This window comes from Falco biarmicus, chromosome 9, assembly GCF_023638135.1.
Source record: "Falco biarmicus isolate bFalBia1 chromosome 9, bFalBia1.pri, whole genome shotgun sequence".
Lineage (NCBI taxonomy): Eukaryota > Metazoa > Chordata > Aves > Falconiformes > Falconidae > Falco > Falco biarmicus.
This window is the reverse complement of record NC_079296.1, coordinates 34038309-34060970: the sequence shown is the minus strand read 5'-3', so window position 1 is coordinate 34060970 and position 22662 is coordinate 34038309. Positions and strand designations below refer to the sequence as shown.

Genomic DNA, 22662 nt, shown 5'->3' with positions numbered 1-22662 from the left:
TCAGTGAATAGAATTTTACGGGAAATAACATTAGTGATGAAGACAGCTGAGAAAAACTGGGGCAAACAAAATGAAACGCTGCAAGTGTACTGTAGAAATGACTCAGTGGAAATTACGACCACACTTTCTGTTCATCTTTAGTAAGAAACTAGTAAACAGAATAACACCATTAGTATTTACTTATAATTAACATAATGCACGGTTGGTTCTACTGTGGGTTTGGTATGTTGTGCTGGAGAACATGGGCAGACTCCTCCTTTCACTGAAGTGACTGGGCTCTGTGGGGCCAACAAAATGGTCTATTTAAAACAAAAATGTAAAAAGGATCAATTAATCCCATTGCCCATGTTATGTTGTTATTATTCTTTGAAGGAAGGGATGCACTTGGTGGCTGAAGGACAGCGAGGGGAGACCTTTCCCATTTGTGCTGTGGTCTGGCTGTCCCTGTCATTCACATGCACAATTCAGAGGATGAGCTGGTCCTAACAGAAGCTCCCTGCATGTCTACCCCAGGGAGGCCTTGTCTCTTTGATTTTTTTTTTGCTGTGGGCGATCCCCCTTGTGAAAATCTGTATCGCAGCAGGAGAGTAATGAATATGTATAAAGAAATGGCAGCTGGGAGTTTAGCCAACTCGTGCAAGCCCTGAGGCCCTTTTAAAGTTTCAAGCCAAATGTTGGTTGACTTCAATGAAGAGGATTTCATCCCTCCTCCTCCATCGTACGGCTTACAACCTAAAATACCCTTACAATTAAGATCTGACATCTATCAGCCAGTGCTATGTACAATAATCTACATCAGATACTACATAGGGTCCCAGGACTCTTCTTCCCAGAAGAGTGAGCTGAGTAATCCCATCTTCTGCCCTAACAACCACCTTCATCCAGCAAATCAAAGAAAACTACTTTCTCCTAATGAATTACTCAGGAATAACCCCAGCCTGGGTGTATTTATTAATTTAAGGCCCATAATATTTGGCTGAGGGTATATGTTGTAATTTTTTTTTTTATCTAACCTAATTCCCAATCTTCCTATTGCCTCTCAAAAATATCTCAGTCCTCTTCTGAGGAGTCGTAATTTTTTGGCCTGAATGAGAAGTCACGACAAGGACTAATTAAGCATTATGAAAGTCTTTAATTGTATCAGGTATTTTTCCTTGGAATTTCAAAACATCCACATCATCTGTACTATAACACCTGCTAATTAGATGTCCTAATACGCTATTTTCAAGCTAACTGCTATTTTACATAACCTTTACTATGTCATCTCGTATTCATCCTTTCTGTACACGTGTACTTCTACTCTTCTTACATTCCTACGATACAGAAGTTTTTCCAGGTTTTTAATTAAACTTACTTTGTATAAGAAAGAGTTCACAAACTACTGAAGAAATTGTATTAATTATAGTATTCAATGTCCATATAAAAGATGAAAGCTGAAATAGTTCTTTAAAGTAGTTTAGGAAGAATGTATTCAGAGTAATTTGAAAGCCACAAAAAATACTTTTTGTATTTTGAGGCACTATTTTGAGTTTGATGGAGAGCGATGTGTGTTAGGTGAGATTAATGGAAAACCAACCTAATGCAGGTCAGAAGCCTAAAATTTAGTTGCTCAAAGAACTAATTCAATGCAACAAACACAAGAGGCGTTGAAGTAAAATGTCTCCAATTATCTGCAAAAGGAAAAGGAGAAAACAACCCAAATCTCTCATGGGGGTGTGAGCATTAGCTTGGGATGCATTACCTCATTGGCATGCCAAGATCATAAAAGCATTACCATGAAACCTTGTGTCTAAGAGTAATGAGCAAAGTAACATATTCACATTTTAGAGAGACCAACGAATCAGTTCCAGCTCGCTGCCTAAAGGAGCCCCAAGAGCAAAGTGAGGAAATTGAATATACCCAATTAAAGGCAGTATCTTAATACTGCCCTAATTTAGAAGGGAAGACATTGATAAATGAAGAAGCCAGTGTGGGGGAGTATTAAAAAAGCAATGGAAAAATAATAATAATATAGATATGCGGCATCTCAGAGAGTCTCCCCAGTGTGGAAACCAGTCTTCTGCAACACAGGTGGAGCAGCACCAGCAGTCTGTATTTTGGGAAGGGAGGAACTGCTCTGCTGCTAGCAAATAAAAATAGGCCAGAAGAATTGCATGGGACTTTGTAGTATGAAGGCAAAAAGCGAAAAGGTCCTAAAAGCAGAGGAAAACGCCAGGCAGCAATATCTGTGGCTCCTGGGGTCTGACCAGGAGCACTGCCAAGAGCCTTATGGAAGAATCTATAAGGACAGTATAAATACATCCCACAAGTTGTTCCATTTCTTGAAGCCATTAAGGCTGGAAAAGCATCTCTTTGATGGTCCTTCTGATGAAAGAGCCTCCTTCATACTTCTCATTTGAAAAATACACATGTTTTCGTGTTCACATTAAAAAATGATCTTGGGAAGTACAGCGGCTTGGCTAGTCAGTAAAAAAACAAATAAATACAGCGAGCAGGCAAGAAAACACAAACCTACAGGACAGAACTTGTGGTTAGGTTTTAAGATGATCTGCACAAGTTTAGAACTAGTTTGATTATTCATAAAGGGTAAAGATTTAAATGAATGATTAAAGCCAGCGATCGGTATCCTAAAGAGACATCCTATGCTTGAAAACTGTAATGGGGCTGAGTATTTTAGGAATGACTGGAAAATGCAAAAGATATTTTATAATCTATTTGAAAGAAAATATTTCTTTAAGGATACAGGGCTACCAGATGATGTCTACTTGTTAAAATAATAAAAAGATGCACACATATAACGCCTCTTCTAAAAGGAAAGCTGAAGCACTTTATAAGCACTAACTATGCCTCACAACATTTGTGAAAGCTATAAAGCACTATATATATTACTGGTACCACTGGAAAAGAAGAGACTAAAGTGTCTCTCCGTTGCTGCTAGAAAGCTTTGCTATGACTTCAGTTCTCCTGAATTCACCAGTTCTCTGGTAGACATGCCCATCTTTTCACCTCAAAAATAAGCATTGGCTCCTTCATTGCTCCATTACCACCCAAGGTAGTGCTAATACCTAAAGCCAGGTGGAAGTTATCCTCTCCCTGCTGCAAAGTCATCACCAGACCTCCAGCAGTCATGGAAAAAGGGGAAAAGGATGGTTTAAATATGTATCTTCCCAGCAAGCCACCAAGTGAGAAGGGTTCTTTCCCCCATCCTTACTCCAGGGTCTCTTACTGAGCTCTGCAACAGATCTTGATATTAAAAGACCTAAAATGAGCAGGAGGTTCAGCTTCTTTGACTGATTTTTTTTCTAAAGGACACCACACAGGTCCAAGAAATCTGCTTTCTACTCTGAGTTATCAAGAATGGTTTTGTGAGGAAGACCATTTTTTCAGAGAACTGTTTACATATAGCAAAATTAATGATACTTTCTAAAAAGTATCAAACCATTATTTTACTGCCTTTTTTTTCTCCCCAGCTTTAGGTGCTACTTAACTATTTAGCTACAAAAGTAGCACCTACAGCCAACTTCCCATAAAGCATATTCGACCAGATAGATCAGCACGAAGCCATGTAGAAATCTACTTCCATAGACAGACACTCTCACAGTTCTGCACCGTGAGGTGCTTTACTTCATGAATAACAACTATAAGAATGATAAAAGTGCCATATATGCCTGTGCTATGTGTATCTAACTGACCAGGGACACCTTTCTGGCAAGATGCTTTTTATTGATTGAAAAGCCCAATTAAAGCAGCACATAGTATAGAATAGATGAGTGTTTTTCTTTCATGTAACTAGTACCAAAATATCCCTGTGCTAACTTTCTCAGCCCTACTATGCATGAAAAGTCATAACAACTCCAGAGGACAGAGTTTGCTGGAGGAGCTAATGGGATCCCCAGGGTCCCATTCACTTTTCCTGGATCTTCCCTTCTAATGCAGCTGCCCCTGGGCCACATCACAGGGTCAGATCAGTAGAGCAGCAACTCCGTATGCTTGGCTCCGGAGCTTCTGAAAGGAGGATGACACCACTGGGTTTTAGAGCTGTTTTGGAGCTTTTTACGGAAGGGGCTTTGTCATACATTTTTACTTCTTTTACATACAAGTCAGTTCAAGTGTGTCTCATGAATTTATTTTGCTACTGAAGTTCGTAGCTGCTCACTGAGGCTTTTGATATGAGAACTTAAAATGTACTCTGAAATGATGGCACAAAAAATATAAATACAAAAGAAAAGCAAAAATGCAGCTGTCCATATGTACACCAATGTAAAAGATTTTATTTTTTACCTGATGTTATTAGTAGAATTAGTAGCAAACTTCTGCTAAGCAAAAGGACATGTACATAAATGAAGGCTTTTTAAACTGTATAATATTAAGCAAAGCAATGGAATACATTATTCTGTGAATAGTGTAAAACTGATTGTGGCTGAGCCTATAATCCACTGCAGCAATGACTCTGGTGGGACACTATAAAATGGAAATAATCGCATTACTGATGTATTTGTACATTCCTAACTAAGAGAAAGGCAGAGCCATGACACAACCCTTGCCCAAGAAGTGCATGGCTCCAGGGCTGGTGCTCCCCTGCTCCAGCTGGAATATTTGTTTCATCGTGAAAAAGACACCGAGAAGAAGGGGTGGAGGGACACGATATTGACCTTTCAGAGGCTGTAAGGAAAATACCATCCTCACGACAAAGCCATGACATGTTTTGAACCTATTTGAATTCTCCTTGCCACCTTCTCCTTGACCTTCTCTCTCTGTTTTCACTACAGGCCTGAAATGTTATTTTGTACCACACCTTTAATTACTCTGTGATGTTGTTAGCAGAAAAAACCCTGTGTTTTCCTCATTTAAATTAAAATCCACCTGAGTTTCTAACCCCTAGTCAGCACAAACCCAACCAAGTACAGCAGCAGAAGTGAAGATTGTGTTACCTTGCACCATATTCAGCTACGTATTTTCTGCAAAATACGGTACAGATTCTGAAATTTAATGTAGTACAAAATTACTCCATTGCTGCTATCTGCAAATAATGCTAAACTTTCAGATGTGAGCTTGAATAACACTATTTTGAGAAATCCAGAAAAGTTAAAACTGCATCTTGGTGGTGCACTAGGCACATTAAGCAACTAGAAACCTCAACACTACAAAAGCTTCCCTCTCTGTGATTAAAAAGACATAGTTTGCTAACTGAACTTCACAATAATTCCACATTTTTAAACTATTTCCTTATTTCCCAACAGCAGCACTTCCAACACAACAGTCAAATAACCAATCCGCAACCTGCCCCCTACCATCTCAGCTCAGGTAATGAGGATTAAATGCTTTTGCTTTGCTACGTCAAAGTATGTGAGTTCCTGGATCTCACACAAACTTGAACTCCACTGTGCAAAAGCTCAAGATTTTGCTCTCTTGAGCATTAACGATTTGCAGCAAGCACCCTTTATACAAATTTGCCCCATCATGATCACTTCTATGTACTGAATTAAGAAAAAAAGAGTGAATTGTATTCACTTTTTAAAGGGTATCTTATGGATGCCATGAGAGCACTGACAGGCTTAGAGCTGTCTGTTCCTGCTGTTCTATTGCCTCTCATTATCTATAAAAGTAATCCCAGCCATAATTCTTTCCACTTCCTTGTAAATTCCCATGTTAGCAGAGAGGGTGTCCACATCTGCACACTCTTCCCCATGACCCAGGAGCTTCCCCAGTTTGGAGATACTCCTGCCTACAAACCACCTCCAGCTCCACGGGGCAAGCTGCAGACCTACCTGGAAAAACAACTGTTTTTGTTATGACACTTTTTTTTGCCCTCTCAATATTGCTTTTAGAGAATCTAAGCCATATATAAACCTGTCATGTTACACATGAAGTATTAAATGATCTGTCCTAATGGTTTAGCTACGCTTAAATAGCACAGAGCAGGCTGGATCAACGCCCCTGTGTGACACATCCACTCCCCAGGGTTATGTGTCTCTGCCCTCAGGAAAAGTTGCATTTTGGGGGACTTCATCTATTGAACAAAATCAAAACACAAGCAAGACCCCATCTCTCCAGATGTGGGTATCTGAGGTAAAAAGATATATCTGAGATACCTCCATGAAAAGTGCAGAAGACCCAAAAACAGACACATACATAATGCAGGTAACATTTAGAGATAAAGAAGGGTCTGGTCATGCTGTAAAGTTATTAAAGTATGTAACAAGGTAATATTGTTCTAACACTTCACCTGAGGTTCAAGCTATGACTCAAAAGCTCATCTTCTCTTTTCTTACATCTTCTTTGCCATCCTTCCAGTTGCTGCAACTTCTTTCTCCCCCTCATTAATTCTGACTCCTTCAAGCTGTTGAGTGCTGAGCCATGGGAAGAATACACCGACTACAGTATTTGACTGAGGGAAAAAAAATAGAGCAACACTACGAGCTAATGCAAAGTAGCTACCGATAGCCTCCATATCCATAGACCCATAAAACACTCAACAAGGGCTGTGTGAGAATGCTTCTGCTTTCAAAGAGAAGGGACTGTGCCTTCAGAGATGTGCAAACCAGGTAATTCAGTCTGCTCCTACATTTTCCCCCCTAAATTTTAATTATTAGATTATTACAGAGGGGTTGTATGTTTGCCCTGGTCATCATCTTTACATTAGGGATCTGCTGCTGGTGATACCTGGATAATGTAGGGCACCTGGGCTGGCCATTCTCATTTGTGCCAACAGCAGAGCATCATTGGTAAAAGCTGTGATCAACCCTAATATCAGGGAGAAAATCCTGGGATGCTAAAGCTTTTTCTCTTGGCTCACACATCGTTGCATAGCCTAAAATATTGGTAAGCTGCTAATAGCTCCATTAATTCAATAGCAAACACTGGCACTTGCTAGTGCAATGCTTACGAGAAGGAGAAATATAAGATGCAGCTTTGCTTCTGCTGGCAAAAAGAAAGTCACATTTCTGCTTAGTTCTTGACCAAGTTTACCTCTACAGAGTGGAATAGCTGGCAAAGTAAAACATAGAACCAGTCACTTAAAAAACATCTAAACCAAAACACTGGACATTTTTGCTGCAAGCTGGGTACGTCTGTTGAAATGCTCTGTTGTTTCTAGCAAGAGTCAGAAAATTGCCTTGCTTGAGCTGCTTCACCATTTGTCTGTTTTGACAGCACATTTACTTTAACAAGCAATCACATTCAGGAGTCTATATTAAATTTTATTCAGTACCAGAGTTAATATTTTGGAATATAATTATTGAAGAAATCATTGCCTCCTTGATAAACACGTAATTCTAGCCAAGGCAGGTATCGCAGGCTCATCCTTCCTTGAGAAATAATGGGTTTGGAAGAAATTATAGTCCAGCCTCGAGTATCCACACTTTTATTACCCAAAACATAGCCTATTAAAACAAGAAAATAGCACCCGATACCTATTAATCAGATTTAAAATGACTTTCTGGGGGATTATTTCCTCCCCATACACAGAGTTCCCAGTCAGTGTGCAGGTAACTGCGATCAGGTCCTACTGCTGATCTTTCTTCATCTAATGCCGTTTATACAACCCAGATTACCCTATGCTCCCCCAATGTGACCAGCTGCCTCTGAGACTGAGGGGATGGTAGGGAGGCATTTCCAGCATCTCTTCTAAGTAAAGCAGTGCTGGGAGTGCAACCCAATGCACTGGTGGAGAAATCAGGAACAGACTGTAAAGCTTTTTCCCCTTGGTGCACAGCTTGAAATCCAAATAGGTCAAAGGGGATCAAAAATTAGCACCATGTGCTGGCTGTTTGCTGGCTCAAGTAAAAAGAGATGGTAGCTTCATGTCCAGCTGCATGAAGATAACTATGCAAGCAATTAGCAGGCAGCTTCCTCTCCAATAAATCTTTTATCCCTTTCCACAGTATGCTGATCATAGCAAAAAAAGCCCATAGATCAAATCATCAAAAATAGCCTGTACAACTGATGGATCCTCCAGGGGAAGGGTTTTTGCTATCCATGTGATGAGTAAACTGGCTCTGAGACTTGTCAAAAGCTTCTCCTGCCTGCCACCCTTCCCTCCCCAGCCTTTGCCACACATCATATATAATTTAATGATATTTCGTCTCCTACATAGACTTAATGTTGTGTAAGATTTGAAATTTGGTCATGATTTAGGCAGTTTGCTTTGTTTTTCCAGTCTCTGTGTCTACGTCTTCCTGAAATGACCTGATCTCTGGGAAAGGTCTTTTCTTGCTTCTCTGTTTAGAAATCAGTGGACAACCACAGTCTGAATAAAGCAACAGTCAAACAGCAGCAATAACATCAGATACTGAAGAGCATTGGCAGGGAAATGGAAAGGAGCTATTTCAAAATATCACTTAAAAAACAAAGGACTGAGCATTATGCCTTTTGAAAACAAGGTTTTGTTAATCATCTGATGAGAAAGCAGGAGGCAGAGGATATAACATCATCTTAAAGCACCCTGAGAACTTCCAAAAACATTACAGTCTTGATACTTTCCTAAGCACAGACAGCAATGGCTGGCCTCTCCATATAGTATTTAACATGAGACCAGAGAGAAATCTTCCCCAAGTGACACGACAGCATCTAGCCTGTCCCCACCTTCCTTTCTGGGGAGAAACCCTCCTCCTGCTCTGCACCACGGCAGTGGTTCAAACACTCAAGTCAAACAGTAGAAAACTTGGTGTGAGACAGCTGAGAGCTATGTGTGGTCCCTCCAGAGCCCATGGTCCACAGCCAGTTCACCTCCATCCCCCTTGCTGCCCTGAGAGGCCAAACCCTTCACCTGCCCGCCCAAGGGCTGAAAGGTAGATGGTGGCACAGCAGGAGAGAACGGTACGAAAAACAAAAAACGGGTAACAGACAAAAGAAGGTTTACAGGAAGGGCTGGGGAGGTGAATATGAGTGGAGGAAGGGAATGGATGTCACACCAGGAGAAAAACATGGGAAGGAGGAGCAGAAAGCAAGTAGGGCACCTTTCTGATAGCACAAGAGTCACTTCAGGGTGGTCCAGACACCCCCCATCACTTGAGAGCCTTCCTGGGATGTCTACTTTGTAAGTCAACATGGGAGTACCTTGTAGAGTTGGAGGAGCAGGTCTGGAGTCACCAGCACTTGGATCACACATGGGTGGGAGCTCTGGGAGGTTAGTCTCCACCAAAACAAAGCCAGCTGGCATGTGCCAAAACTGCTTTGCATACCAAAGCAACACACAGCCAGTGGCGACAAGCAGGGGACTCCCTCCAATACCAGAGTACTGCTCTGAACCAAACTTGGAGGTAGACAGGGACACTGGCAACATAAAGGATATAAAACCTGCTTAAGTACAGCTGGTTATTGGCAGAAAGAACAAAAAAAGCTTTTTTTTTATTTTTATGCAGAAAATAAGAGGAATATAAAGAAACTAAGGCAACAACTGTTGCAGTGGTTTTTCTGCCTTGCACTAGTCACCTGCACACAAGGCCGGGAAAAAAGGACCAGCCTCCGAGTGCATGGCCAAAGGTGCACGTGTAAAGAAGCTGCAATTTCTCTCTTTGCTTAATTTGTTTCCTCTGGAAGTTTAACCCCCCAAAAATGACAGGGCAGGCTAACTCCCCTTTCTGCAGCAGCACATGGACTTTTGCAGCTTTATTTCTGCAATACATCAAAAGGCACTACTGTCATCTCACTATGCTGATGGCTCCCTTTCCACCCTGAACCCTTGGGAAACCCACAGCCTGTCTGGAAGAGAGGACCCCAATTCTTCACTCAAAGGTAGCAGCACATCAGTGTATGGAAAAATTATTAACACTTGTCCTGAGCCTTCAAATATTGCTCCTCTAACCGATCTAGGTGGCAAGAACATTTTGCTTGAGCAGAGGTAGACGTTTGCTTTCTTTGGATGACAGCATTTTTAATGTGATTCATGAGAAGCTATTTTCCAAGCTGTTAAATACATAATACAGAAAGAAAATAACACTGTGTATTTTATTAGATAAACTTGTGGGTTTTCAATACATGCTGCAAGGGACAGTTTGGAATAAAAAAGTTTTGAATGCATTTATCAAAGTCATAAAGGGGCATACAGCTACAATGGCTGTTGATTAATACATACATCAAATAAAACCCCCTTGCTGATAGGCAGAAGCATCATTCCCTCATTACAGATCATTTAGACTTTGATGAAAAATGTTGCTAACTTAAAACTAACTGTGGTAGCAGGCATCTTAGCTGTACTGAAGCACTTTATTGATCAGAAATCATGTTTAAAACTGAACATTAAAGAGCCTTTTTTCTTCCTATAATAATATTTATTAATTTTTAAAAATTTCCTCAGTCCCCAGCTAGCTGCAATTTTTCATAATTCACATAACACTTGACGTTGCATCCCAAAGGCAAGCAGTAAATGAGGTTAAAATGCACTGAAGGCTGCCTACCCTGAAAAGTTTGTTCATCTACTTTGCAGCTAACTAAATGTCATTGCTGCTGTTCAGGATTCCTTTTATTTTTTAGTTTTGAAAGCCAGCAGTGAGTTCAGCTGTTAGGAAAAGATATAAAAGACTTAGCTAACAAGCGCAGAGGTATAAAACATGGACTTGGTTCTTTGCAGTTGGTAAGGACAGGGTACAAAGGAGTAAGGGCAAAAAAGAAAGTGGCCATCACAGGGGAAACCAGATGTTATCCTAAGATCAACCTTGAGACAGGTAGAGTTAGGAGAGACTGCTGCAAACATGATGCAGATAAGCCTGCGAGCCTCAGTGCACAGCAGTGATGCTTCTGCATCTGCCCATATTTTGAGATGAAAGACAAAAGCAGGAGGAGGTGGACACTGAAGAACCTACTCTCCTGATCCACAGGGGAAGTATTAAGCATTTTACAGCTCATTTCCAACAGTTCAAGCATTTCAGCCTATACAGCCAAGTACACTACAGCAATTCCAGGTATCCGTTTCTCTCCTTATATACAGGAGCGTGAACTTCTTATTAAACAGAGAGAGGGCATTACAGCTCCTTTAAGTGCTCCAAGAACCAGATCCAACAAACGGCCAAACCTTATTGAAACAGTAATTTCTTCTGCCTGTACCCTGAAATTTGTTACTGTATGTTTTTCTATACTAACATTAAATGATGCCTACTGTTACACGTTCAACCTCTCACACACAATAGCCATGTTTCAAATAACTTTGCAGCACATACTTCTGATTCAGCGAACTGCAATATATTTAAGCCCTAAGATTCTAACTCTACAAGACATGGAACATGATAAACAGGATCCAAAACAGCACATACATGCATATATACATTAAGAGAGAAAGTAACTAGACTTCAGCAGCATTATTTACGTGCTTACAGCTCCCTGTGATTCCACATATTCAATTCATCTGGCCTGTAAGGCAGATCCAACTATCAAAAGCACCAATAATTGACTAAATTAGGCCTTTAATGAGAAAGAAATTGTTATCTGTAAATCTGCAAGCTCTGAAATGAAGAAAGAAATCAGACTGAGATGAGACACAGCGAAAGCTGCAACAATAACTGCAATTCCGACGTTTTTTCCACAGTTATTCCTTACCATGCTTCTGTTGACAAAATAAGGTACACACATTACTGGCCTTTGATTTTGGCCAGGGAGAGTTTAATCCTTAAGCTTATTTTTATCACTTTGAATCTTTGCAAGACATGTATTTTTGTGTTGTTCAGAGATGAACTTGCAGGTTTATTAAACATGGTTCTTCAATACATGTTCAAATGGGGATTTAGAAAGGGCTGTTTTTAACAGAAACAGAGCTTTAATAGCAGAGTGGAAGGCAGTTGCTTTTAAATTTGGATCTTGAATTTTTCTCCCCCACTTTGTCTTCCGTGATCCTTCTGAAAAAAATGGCTTAAAGCATTATTTGACTGACAGGAAACAAAGCAGATAATGGCAACATATACCCAACGCACCCTCAGTCATTCCTCTGCCAAGAAAAAAGCCAAATATTTTCCTCAAGCCTCTCAGCTTGCCAATTTGCTGCAATTATGCTGACCAAAAGCTATAAAAAGTAACCCTCAAGAAGATAGACTGCACCTGTGCTCCTACTCTAGCCATTTCTCTCTGTGGACTTTTAACTGGCAGATCAGGTCTCCTTCCCAGAAAGAGTGTCCACAGTGCCCCAAAAAGTAAGATTTCATTGGAAAGTTTTCTACAACAAAGATAAAAGACAGCTTCCAGGAGTGAAAAAAATATTCATTTCGAACCACACATTCCCTAGGCATGAGTGGCTTAATTGCATAAAATATCCAAGCTTTGAAAATCAGTGTCTTTGGGGGAAAATAATTTCATTTGAGATGCACTCATGCAGTCTTCCCCTGCACTAGATTTAAAACGTATGCAACCTTGTGCCATGGACAACAGGTAATTCTGTCAAATTAAATTAATATTGCCCACATCATGGACAAGAAATAACAAAGGGATGAACAGTGTAGGTGAAAGAGCTAGTGGAGGTCTCCCAAAAACAGCCAGTGCCTCTTGATGCTGTGACACCAGAGCAGCATCCCTCAACTAAAAAAACCCTGATTTTTGGTTGCAAAAACCAAGATGAAGGACACACTAAACTCTAACAGAGTCGAAGACGCCAAAGGTACTGCTCATTTTCTTCTGGTTTGCTGCATGGAATTACATGGGCTAGTGTTTTTCTTGAAAAAGGCAGAAAAATGTTTGCTTGCAGTCAAAATAGATTACTCAATTCACGTATACTCGAATGCGACTCTGAGAATGAATGAAGACATGTAAAGTACCTGAGGAAAGCTTCCCTTTTTACTCATGACTAATAAGCAGATCCAGGTGAAGCCTGCCACATTGCTCCTAGCTCAGATTTAAGGGAAGCTATAAAAAGCATCCCATTTCAAGTATTTAAAACTTCCAGGAAACCTCTTATATGTTGCCTTATATGGCAACAAAAAAGGAGAAAATTGTCACACTTCTTACCACTCCACCTTCAGCTGTGCTATCCACCAGCTCACAACAGACAGGACATGTAGAGCTTTCACACCCTACAAAATCTCTACTGATGGAAGACTTTCACACAATGCAAGGAAAAAAAAATATATTCATTAAGTCTTCATTCCAGGCTCTTTTAGCCCCAAAAGTGCACTTTATATTGCACTGGATCTATCTGGAGTTAATAGATCCTCTCTTCTAAGCTCTTTTATCAATGACCAGAAATAGTTCCCCCTGCCTGCTATCAAAGCAAGAAACCATGTTCCAAACATCTATTTGCTGAACGATGCATCCCCTCTGCAGACCAATTGCCTTTGCTCAGACAGACAGTGGGGATTCTCACCTTTAGGCAACTCATCAAGGATCTACAGTATCAAGCCTCTGTTTCTTGTGGATTTTTTTAGTTGTTTTTCATCTTTTTTTTTCCTGAAGCTTGAAGGAGAAGTGCAGAGCTCTGGAGTTACTGTTATTAAGTTCAGCAGCAAGAAAGTTCTCATGGAGATCAACAGGAGTCCAAAATGCCATTGCACTTATTAAGGGCAGCATATGAAGAAGCTAATTCACACAATACAGATGTAAAGTTTTAGTTGATATGAAATGCTTATCAAAAGATTTCACAAATAGGGAAAACAGCTTAAAAAATATGGATAAGCAATTTTGCTGATGAGGGAATGACTGATTTTGAGCATGCAAACAGTACACAGGGCATTAGCTCATGTTAAGCAGATTAAGATAGCTGGACTTTTGAAGACTTTTCCTCTAAATTTATCTAAAATTATCCTCCAAAATTTTGCAGGGGAATATGTCAGCTTCTTCAGTCATTTCTGAGCTGATTAAAAAAAAAAATTTAGAAAAAAAAAACCAAACCTGATTAGAATAACTGGAAATTTTTATGGAAGATGGGGAGATGAACTGTGACACACTTGTTTTTCCTTCAGCATAAGGACATACTATTCTTATTCTCCCTTTTCCGTAATTTTTATGTGGATATAAACTGCCATTCATAGAAATGCAAACAAGACTTTTAGTGATGGATTCAACACTAAAACCAGAAGCCCCCCCAAAAATCAACTGGGCTTTGCTTTTACCACCTATTCCCTGACAATGCTGCTTTTGGAAACATTTTTGCCTGTACACTGGCCACAGGCCAGAGCCTTAGTATTAAATTCATCAACCTCAATCACACTTTAGATATTTAGTTATCATATTTATTCTCTACCCTACATTTCTTTAACCAGGCTATGCAAACAGGAGACATGGAACAAAGTTTAGAAACTCTATAAAAGATACATATTTTCCTTGGAACCTCTCCAAATTCAAAATACAAGCAAAGAGTAACAAAACTTGCATGCAGTTAAATATTTCTGCTTTCTGAACATTTCAGAGCAGGTCAGAAATGCCACATGATGGACATGTCCACTGGAATGGCTGAGCTGCTGTACATAAAAAAGTCCATGAAAACCAGTCCTGCATGTGTGGGTGACATGGGGCAGTGGACAGGTTCCTGTGGGTGTTCATGTTACACAGCACTGACCCTACTCCCTAAAATTCAGTTTTGGGAGACCACTGAAAAAAATTCAATGGTCATATTTGAAATCGTTGTGGCTCCTTCATTCTATAAAAAGAACAACACTGTTTTCACCACAACCTCCATTACTAGGCAAAGTCACGTCCAGGATGCACCAATGGCCCCACCCAACATAAAGGTCAACGTACCAGCTGCTCAAATACTGGTTCTTGTTGGTGTTAACGGTCTCGCTCTTCTGCAATCCTCAAATTTCCACATTTTAACTGTTTATATAGCTTTGGAAAAAAATGCCAGAGGAATACTCTATGGGATCTACCTTTTGCAAACTGGGTCCCATTGTGTTTGGCATGTGCTGCTGCTCCTCTTCCTTGCCATGGGAGTTTAGTGTCTCCATTCAACCTTTCAAGGTGTCTCTACTTCATAATACAGCATAAAGACATTATGAGTATCAAGAAAAAGTATTTTTAAAAAACCTTTTTTAGTGCTTGTCATATTCCAGCCAGTTACAAGTGCAGTAAATGAACATTATTTTTATATAATTTCAATTATATTCAGCTCAGGCCAGAATAGCCACGACACTGTCAACTGTAGAAATCTGTCTGTGCCAGCTAAATGCATTCAGATTTTTAACCCCTAGTTCTTGTACAGAAGGAAATGAGTCCTTCCTTGAAAATGAGCCATTTTTGTCAAGGTAGGTGACACAAATATATCTTCACTAGAGATCTCGACTCACTGGAATTTACCTAGAACAGAAAAATAGAGTCATTCTGCTATTTCCTTTCCTAAACTACAAGAAACTGCAGCTTTCTTCTTGACAGAAGGAACATCAAGACCATCACAAATGCCAATTAAAGCATTTATTCTTCCCTGTGTGCTACTCTAACATCAAGGAACTACTTAAAAAAAAAAAAAAAAGGATCAGAAGAGGTACCAAGGAATAAATAAATAAAAGCTGCTAACTCGCTAATATTTCTTTTCAGCTATTCCCAGTAAGACTATTACAGGTAGTTAACAGTGAGACCCAGAGCTAGAACTCTGTGTTTCTTTGCTGGAAGGGCACCCAGACTCAGTGGCATCTCGTTCCCTGGCTCACTGACCTGCTCCTTCTGTAGTGTAGTCCAGACTCCTGGGTAAAGCACAAGCTTGAGGCAGTTTTGTATAGTTTTTCCCAACTGCACTTGGACTGCAGAGCAAACCAGGGTCTGCCTGATACCCAAAATACAGCAGCACCCTCTGTGGTATGTATTTCCGTACCTTTATTTTCTCTTTCTGGTATGGTAATTGCTGTGCAGATGAGCTATGGCTAGCAAACCCAAGCCGCTCAGCTGATTTTTTCCCCAACTCTGAGGGAGCTGAATGCCCTGAGGGTTTGCCAATTAACCTTTGAATGTTGATGAGAAATTCTGGGCAACCATAAAGAAACTGCCATTTATACCATGAGAAAAAGAAAAGAGCATTAATCCTGAACCCTGGGAAACCATCTCATCAGAGAACAACTGAAAAGCCACCCCAACCTTACTGATGAAATACAGCATCTTGACCAACCAACGGAAACAATTTTTATGGATTGGAGGAGTTGAGCTCAATTTTAACTAACCACAGGTTCACAATTTAATAGAGCAGAGGTTTGAGTGCAAACATAGGGAACCTCTCCAGTCCCAAACCAGCCCCGTGCAGTTATGTGCTATCAAACCATTCCCCCAGCTGATCAAGGTCTACCTAAAAACCAGCTCTAGACCCAAACACTTTCTACTAGAAACCCACTTCAGCCCTCAGTGCTGCTGCAATTCATAATTACCTTTTGTGTGTGTTGCTTTGCTGTTAGTTTGTTGGGTTGGGGTTTTTGTTTTGGTTTTTCTGGGGCCCGGTTGCAATCAAGTGTAAAGGTAAAACGAGCCTTAACCCAGCAATAGGTTTTTGGCTGCAACACCAGACATTGGCCCTGAGAAGGAAACAGCCACCTTCTTAGGGCAGCTTTCGTGGTTTCTTGTGTTTTGCTTTTTTTCTGAGAGTTACTAAAAATGTTTTGTATTTGATCTTATCTGATTTTATAAAATAACAATCAAAGTGAAAGTTGGTTCATGTTCAGCAATAATTTAGATAAAAATAAACTACAACTTTGAAGTTTTGAAAAATTCAAGGCTTTTTACATACTTCAGTGGCATGCTAAGGCTTTTTACATACTTCAGTGGCATACTAAAAATAGATAAAAACTTTACTGCTGACATTTAATATTCTTCTTAAATTTAAGTAACATAAATTGTGTGAATGATGGCTTCATCACATTTCCTTCAAATACTGCATGGAAAACCCAAAACAATGGTACAATGAAACATTTATGTCTTTTGAAGCATTATTTCCATGCAGAGATGAGAAATATTTCAATCTATTAACTCCTAAAGTCAATGTGGATAGAAAGGACACAAGTCCATGTATTGCTTCAGATACAACTACATCAATATATAGACATATCACATATGGACATAAACACTCATTCTATAGAGATACACATATCTACATATAGACTTACCTAGGTATCTATGAATGTAATGTCTCTCTGTGTGTGTATATATATAGGTATATACATACATGCACACATTTAAAATGTAAAAAAACATGTCTGTAAAGCTAGAGGTTGTTTTCTGAATTATTATTCATTCAGCTAAGCAGGATGTCAAAATTTCCATGAAAAATCAAAGCAAGATCCAACACTGATGGATGTGTAAGGAAAGGGATTTTGATAGCCGATAGTTGCAGTGTCACGTAAGAATAACAAGCACCTTCACACTCAAAAGCTGTCAAACATCAGCATGTCTCATCTCCCTTTGTCAGTGCAAAGGAGATTAAAAAAAAATGCAGTTATACAGGCTGTGGGTCATGAAGATACTACAAGTGGTACATTATCTAAAACAAAAAACTCTGTAGAAATTTACCTGTAGGCCCTGTTGTTAGCAGTAGAACTATTTCTTCCTGAGCTAATTTTCATTCAGCCAAATATGCAAGTCTTATTAAAAGTACATAGGACACGGACCCTGAGACCATAGCATTACTTTCATGATCTAATCTGGGAATCAATAAAAAAAATCATTCAGTTACTGCAAGGCCTTAAATTTCTTATTTTTCACCAGGAACTGATTATATGTTTTGAGTGACATCAAACTGTCAGCTGTAATCTAGCCTGAAATCCCAAAGGCCTACAGTACTTAATCCCAGAATAACAAATATATCCTGGCAGTTTCTCCCACAGAAATCCTTCATTTGCATGGTTAGTACCAAGACCCCAAGGCTCAGCACAGGCTAAAAGGTCTTTCATGAATGTTGACAACAAATACGACTCTTAAGATGATAACAATGATGGAAATGTCAGAGTAGAACTGCTTTGCTACTTGTAAGACTCTGTTTTATTACTCATTGATCCAAGTTAAACTTATTAATTTATGCTTCCATCAAAAGAGCAAGGTAAAAATGATGTGTTGAATATGAGTAATATTCACATAGCATTTATGAACCACTGGAGATGACAAAGTTTGAAGGCAACTGCAACCTGGATTTTAGCTTAAAACATACGATTTGCATTTTTTTGTCATTCCTTTCTTTGGAAAGCATTTAAAACACTTCTTTCAGACATGCCAGTACCCAAGGGAGCAGCGGAATGGAAGGAGAAGATAGAGCTGTGGGGCTTCTTTAGCTTTCTTCTGATTTGATGCCAGGTTTACATGAAAACACCTTCTCCTGCACTCCAAAAGCTACTCGGCAATAGTGGTTTGTATTCGAAACAGGACTCCTACCTACTGAATGACACTGATTACAAGCAGAAGCAATCATCAAACTGGTAAGCTCTGCCTAAAGCATTTAAATCAATTTTCAAAACTTTGCTGAGTATTTCTGAAAGCGTGTAAGAAAATGTTAAAATCCATCTAATTGACTTAGACACCAAAGACTCATTTTCCAGTGCTCATTACAAAAGAAGAAGCCAAAGTCGTATTGATTTTTTTAAATGGTGCTTTGGTTCCTAAATGTCTGGTGCTTCTGAAAATGGGAGCCCAGCACTTCAGTCAATCCCACATCTTAAGCGTTTAATGGATGGTGCAAACTGCATTACTGTTACTTTCTGCCTTCCCTCAACAAAGGAAAAGAATTTGCAAAACCCTGAAATCATAGGAAAACAGCCATGGGACATGACTGCTTTTTAGAGACAACTCAGCTACAACTAGACCAATTACTGAGGGTTCTGGCACAGGTTTCTTCTCCAAAACCTCCAGGATACCATCAGAAAGTCTCATAATTTATTCCAAGGTGCTCATCTTCATCAGTAAAACTTAAAAGGTTGTTTCTGCATTTGATATGACTTCTTGCTAAAGTACAGGATACTAGAGACTCCGTAATCTCATCCTCTTGGGCTCTTTCTCAGTGAGGTCTTCCTCTTTGTAAGTGAAGTAAATTTGGGAAAGACCAAGTCAGGGTTTTTTCATGTCTCTACCTTGCTTTGATTTCTTGAGACGTGACCCACAAATTCTGTGACCTTTACTGACTACTAGCAAGAAAACTCCCTTCTCTTGCTTTTCTGAATAGTCTGTGGCAGACAGCATCTTTTTATCATTATCCAGATATCATGTGCTCTCATATTTGGGAAGTCTGCACCTCTGTAATTCACAAGGCAGCTCTTCCTCAGCTGTCTGTCTTCAACAAGCTGCATCCTTCTCTATCAGCTTTCCAGGAATGTAAATTATCTCAGCCAGCCTGAGATATCAAGTCATAAAGTTGATTACACACTCAGCCTTCCAGTATCTTGTTTATTCATTATTAGCATACAAATATCCAAGATACTCAATTACTGCCTAGCAACTTTTTGAGGTTATTCTTATTTCAAGGCAAAATACAGGCACATCTGAAGTAGTTCTAAACTGAAAAAGAAGTATGTCGGTCTGTACATTTGCAGAAAGCACTGATGACTATTCACTATTCATCAAAACCCAACTTATCCTGCACTTGCCTTACAGCTGAAGAAATTCTGCAATGGTGGTCTAAAAAGTAAAAAAAAAAAACAACCCAACCACCAAACTATAATATGTTTGAATAGAAATAACAAACAAACAAATAAAAAAACACCCCCAAAAAACCACATAAGATTTTAAAAGGTTCAAAGGTAAAATCGGTGGTGTTCTGAACATCTCTTAACACTTTCTGAAGACAGCTAAGGTAAAGGATGACCAGCCTCAACCCCAATGATCTCAGCCACTATATGGAGCTCTTGATGTGATGATAAGTTATTAGAAGTCTTACTATGACTGTGTATGTGTATATATGTATCCATGGATGGTATATGTGTACACACACACACACACAAAATCACAAGCATTCCTGGATTACCAAGATCTAGAGTCTATCCAACAGGCTGATGCAATTTTTCATGACAGAAATGCTACCTGGAGCAAAAACAAACAAAACTTCAAACTAATACAGAAGGTTTTAATACGTTGTAACATGAATGGTTAATATTATCAATATCATTTGTTGGGCACATGCACAGGATTTATTTTATGATGAAATATGCTAGTGTTCAGCTCTTTTTTAAAGGCAAAAGTTCCAGGTCTCATGAGGGAACCCTAAACTTATCATTCGGTATCAGTTCTTGATTTTCAGCTCTAGATAATTTCAGATAGAGAAACTCCAAAGAACCTGACGTTTAAAATGGCAAGTAATTTAGGTAAAATATTTCAGTGGTTGGAATTAGGTAATACTTAACAAACTTAATAAAAACTTCAAAAAAATTCTACGTTCGCTCAGCATAGCACATGTTTTACACTGTAGATCAACCTTCAAAAGCTCACCTCTCCTTCCAAAAACATATATTCATACTTCATTACATGAAATTAAGGTAATAATCAGGAAATTAATTTACATTTAGACCTGCTTTCTCTTTGCCCTGCCTTGCAATAAGTCCCCTGAGTGTGGGCAGGAGGTCTCCCAGGTAGGAAAGGACGCGACATTGCAGAAGCCTTCACTATCAATGTTAATGGGGTTTCAAGGATGCTGTCAACATGCTGTGACTAAAATTATCTCTGCACTGGAGATGATGATTGTGCTTGTATTTATTGCAAAGTAATTAGCCATGTTTGCCTATCAAGACACTATATTGCTTCATTTTAGAGGCTTTAAATTAGCTTCCATTTAAATTGTTTGCAAGAGCTTAGAATTTTGTTTGCGTGGTACAGGATTAAGGTGGAAGCATTGAACAAAGTAAATAATCTCTTCCCTTCTGGATGTAAGGCCCCATTCGGGTCTTATGTAACGTATGATTTTTAATGATACTATTTCCTGGTGTCTCATATGTAACATGCATCCATTTTAATCATGGGGATAGATACCTGACATTTGCAACCTCATAAGAAGTATTGAATTCCAGCATCCTTGATTTATGAAGTATTAAAGGAATTCCCCTTCACATTTTTGATGTATAGATCCAGTTCTTTTTCTGCTTGAGTGTATTTTCACTGAACCGTGAGATCAGGTTAACAGGCCATGAGGATGCAGCACGTCTAGGAAATACAACATACCACTGGGACTATGCAGTGGTGAAAAGCAAGCAAAACCATCCACCCTCATCTATGAAGTGAGGGATTCCCAAAATGCTGGACAAAGATCTACTTCCATTTAAACCAGAACAATTTTTCTATTCTCAGATGGATGGTGTTAAAGATAATCATGGTTCTCATGATGGGAGTTAAAATTGTAGACTATTACAAAACTGATGCTGACCGTTCTTGATTACACTGGACTTTGGGTGGGTTTTTTTGTTTTAATAAAGATTTAGGTCTTGAAAAAATCATTAATCAATGAGGAGAGGTGGCTGGTTACACAAACAGTATTTTAGATTTCAGTGTATTTCCAGGAGTAGTATCTTAGGTTTCATCTGCTATGATGCAAGATAAATTGAGAATATTACAACTTACATAAAAGGCAACCAATGCCAAAACGTGCCTTATTAGGAAATTAAAACCAGCAAAGACTGGAGAATGGCTAAGAATGTATCATTGGCATACTAAAGAACACATAAGCTTAAGCTGGTGATCAGCACCACAATACAAGTACCTTATTCTAATTATAACAATATTCTCCTTTGGTATCCACATAACTACTTTGTTTTCAGTCATAAAATATCCATGATATCCCAATTTTTATTAATAATTGGTACAACGCATTTTCTCTCCATTCATATCTAGAGAAATTCTCATTTCACATGTATAGAAACAGAATTAAATTCTATGGTATTTGTGGAGCAGTTCATCTGACTTAATTTCACTGGTTTATAGTTTCTTACAGCTCAAACTTTCCTGCAGTAGACTTACTCTCAATTAACACTTGCTAAGTGAGAGGGTAGATTCTGTATTAAAATGTCTATTTTGGGGGGAAAAAAGAGTAAGAAAAAAAGGAACTTACTTTTGTTATCAACAGGTGAGATAAACTGATGCATGTCTGAAGGGATTGCAGTTATGTCAGAAAGACGCTTCTTGACACATTGAGAGTACCTTTCCAACTAAGAATTTCAGTTACCTTTTGAGGTTCATTTTACTCAAGTATTTGCCAATGTTTGCAGTACTAGGAGCTGTACTCCAGGCTAGACAGATGTCTTCATACTATTACAAAACTGGCAGAACCAGCAGATTTTCACAAGCATCACTCAACAGAATTAAATGTATGTTTTATATATGTATGCTGAAATATATATGCTATATAAAAATATATATAGTATATCTATTAAAATACATTTTATATAGATGGATATGTAGATGTAGTCTATGTATCTATACACATATATTTATATAAATATAAACATGTATATATTTATATGTAAGTCTAAAATATATTCAGAGCGTGTGTGTGTGTGCGCCCATGTGTGTGTGCGCTGCAATATTGGGATTTTGACAAACTCCCCAAAGTAAAGCAGCTCAGGGCTAATATCCTCCTCTAAATTCTGCTTTTCCCGGTAGCAAACCCACCAATTTCAATAATCACCTTAATTCTGTATTTTTCTGATCTTACTAGCTTAAATGGGACTGGTAATCCAATTGTATCACAGGCTCTTTTGAGCAGACCACACTCTCTGCCTATAGCCTAAAACACACATGACAACTTCATGTTGTACCCACTCACTCAAATCAGCCCATTCAAACCTCAGAACTGTCTACCCAGTC

The 22662-nt window shown here is 39.0% G+C and overlaps 1 protein-coding gene across 2 annotated transcripts in view; it reads right to left on the bottom strand.

Moving 5' to 3' along the window:
- PRKG1 (protein kinase cGMP-dependent 1) overlaps positions 1-22662 on the bottom strand; it is a 508829-nt gene that overhangs the window by 203393 nt on the left and 282774 nt on the right. The window lies entirely within an intron of this gene.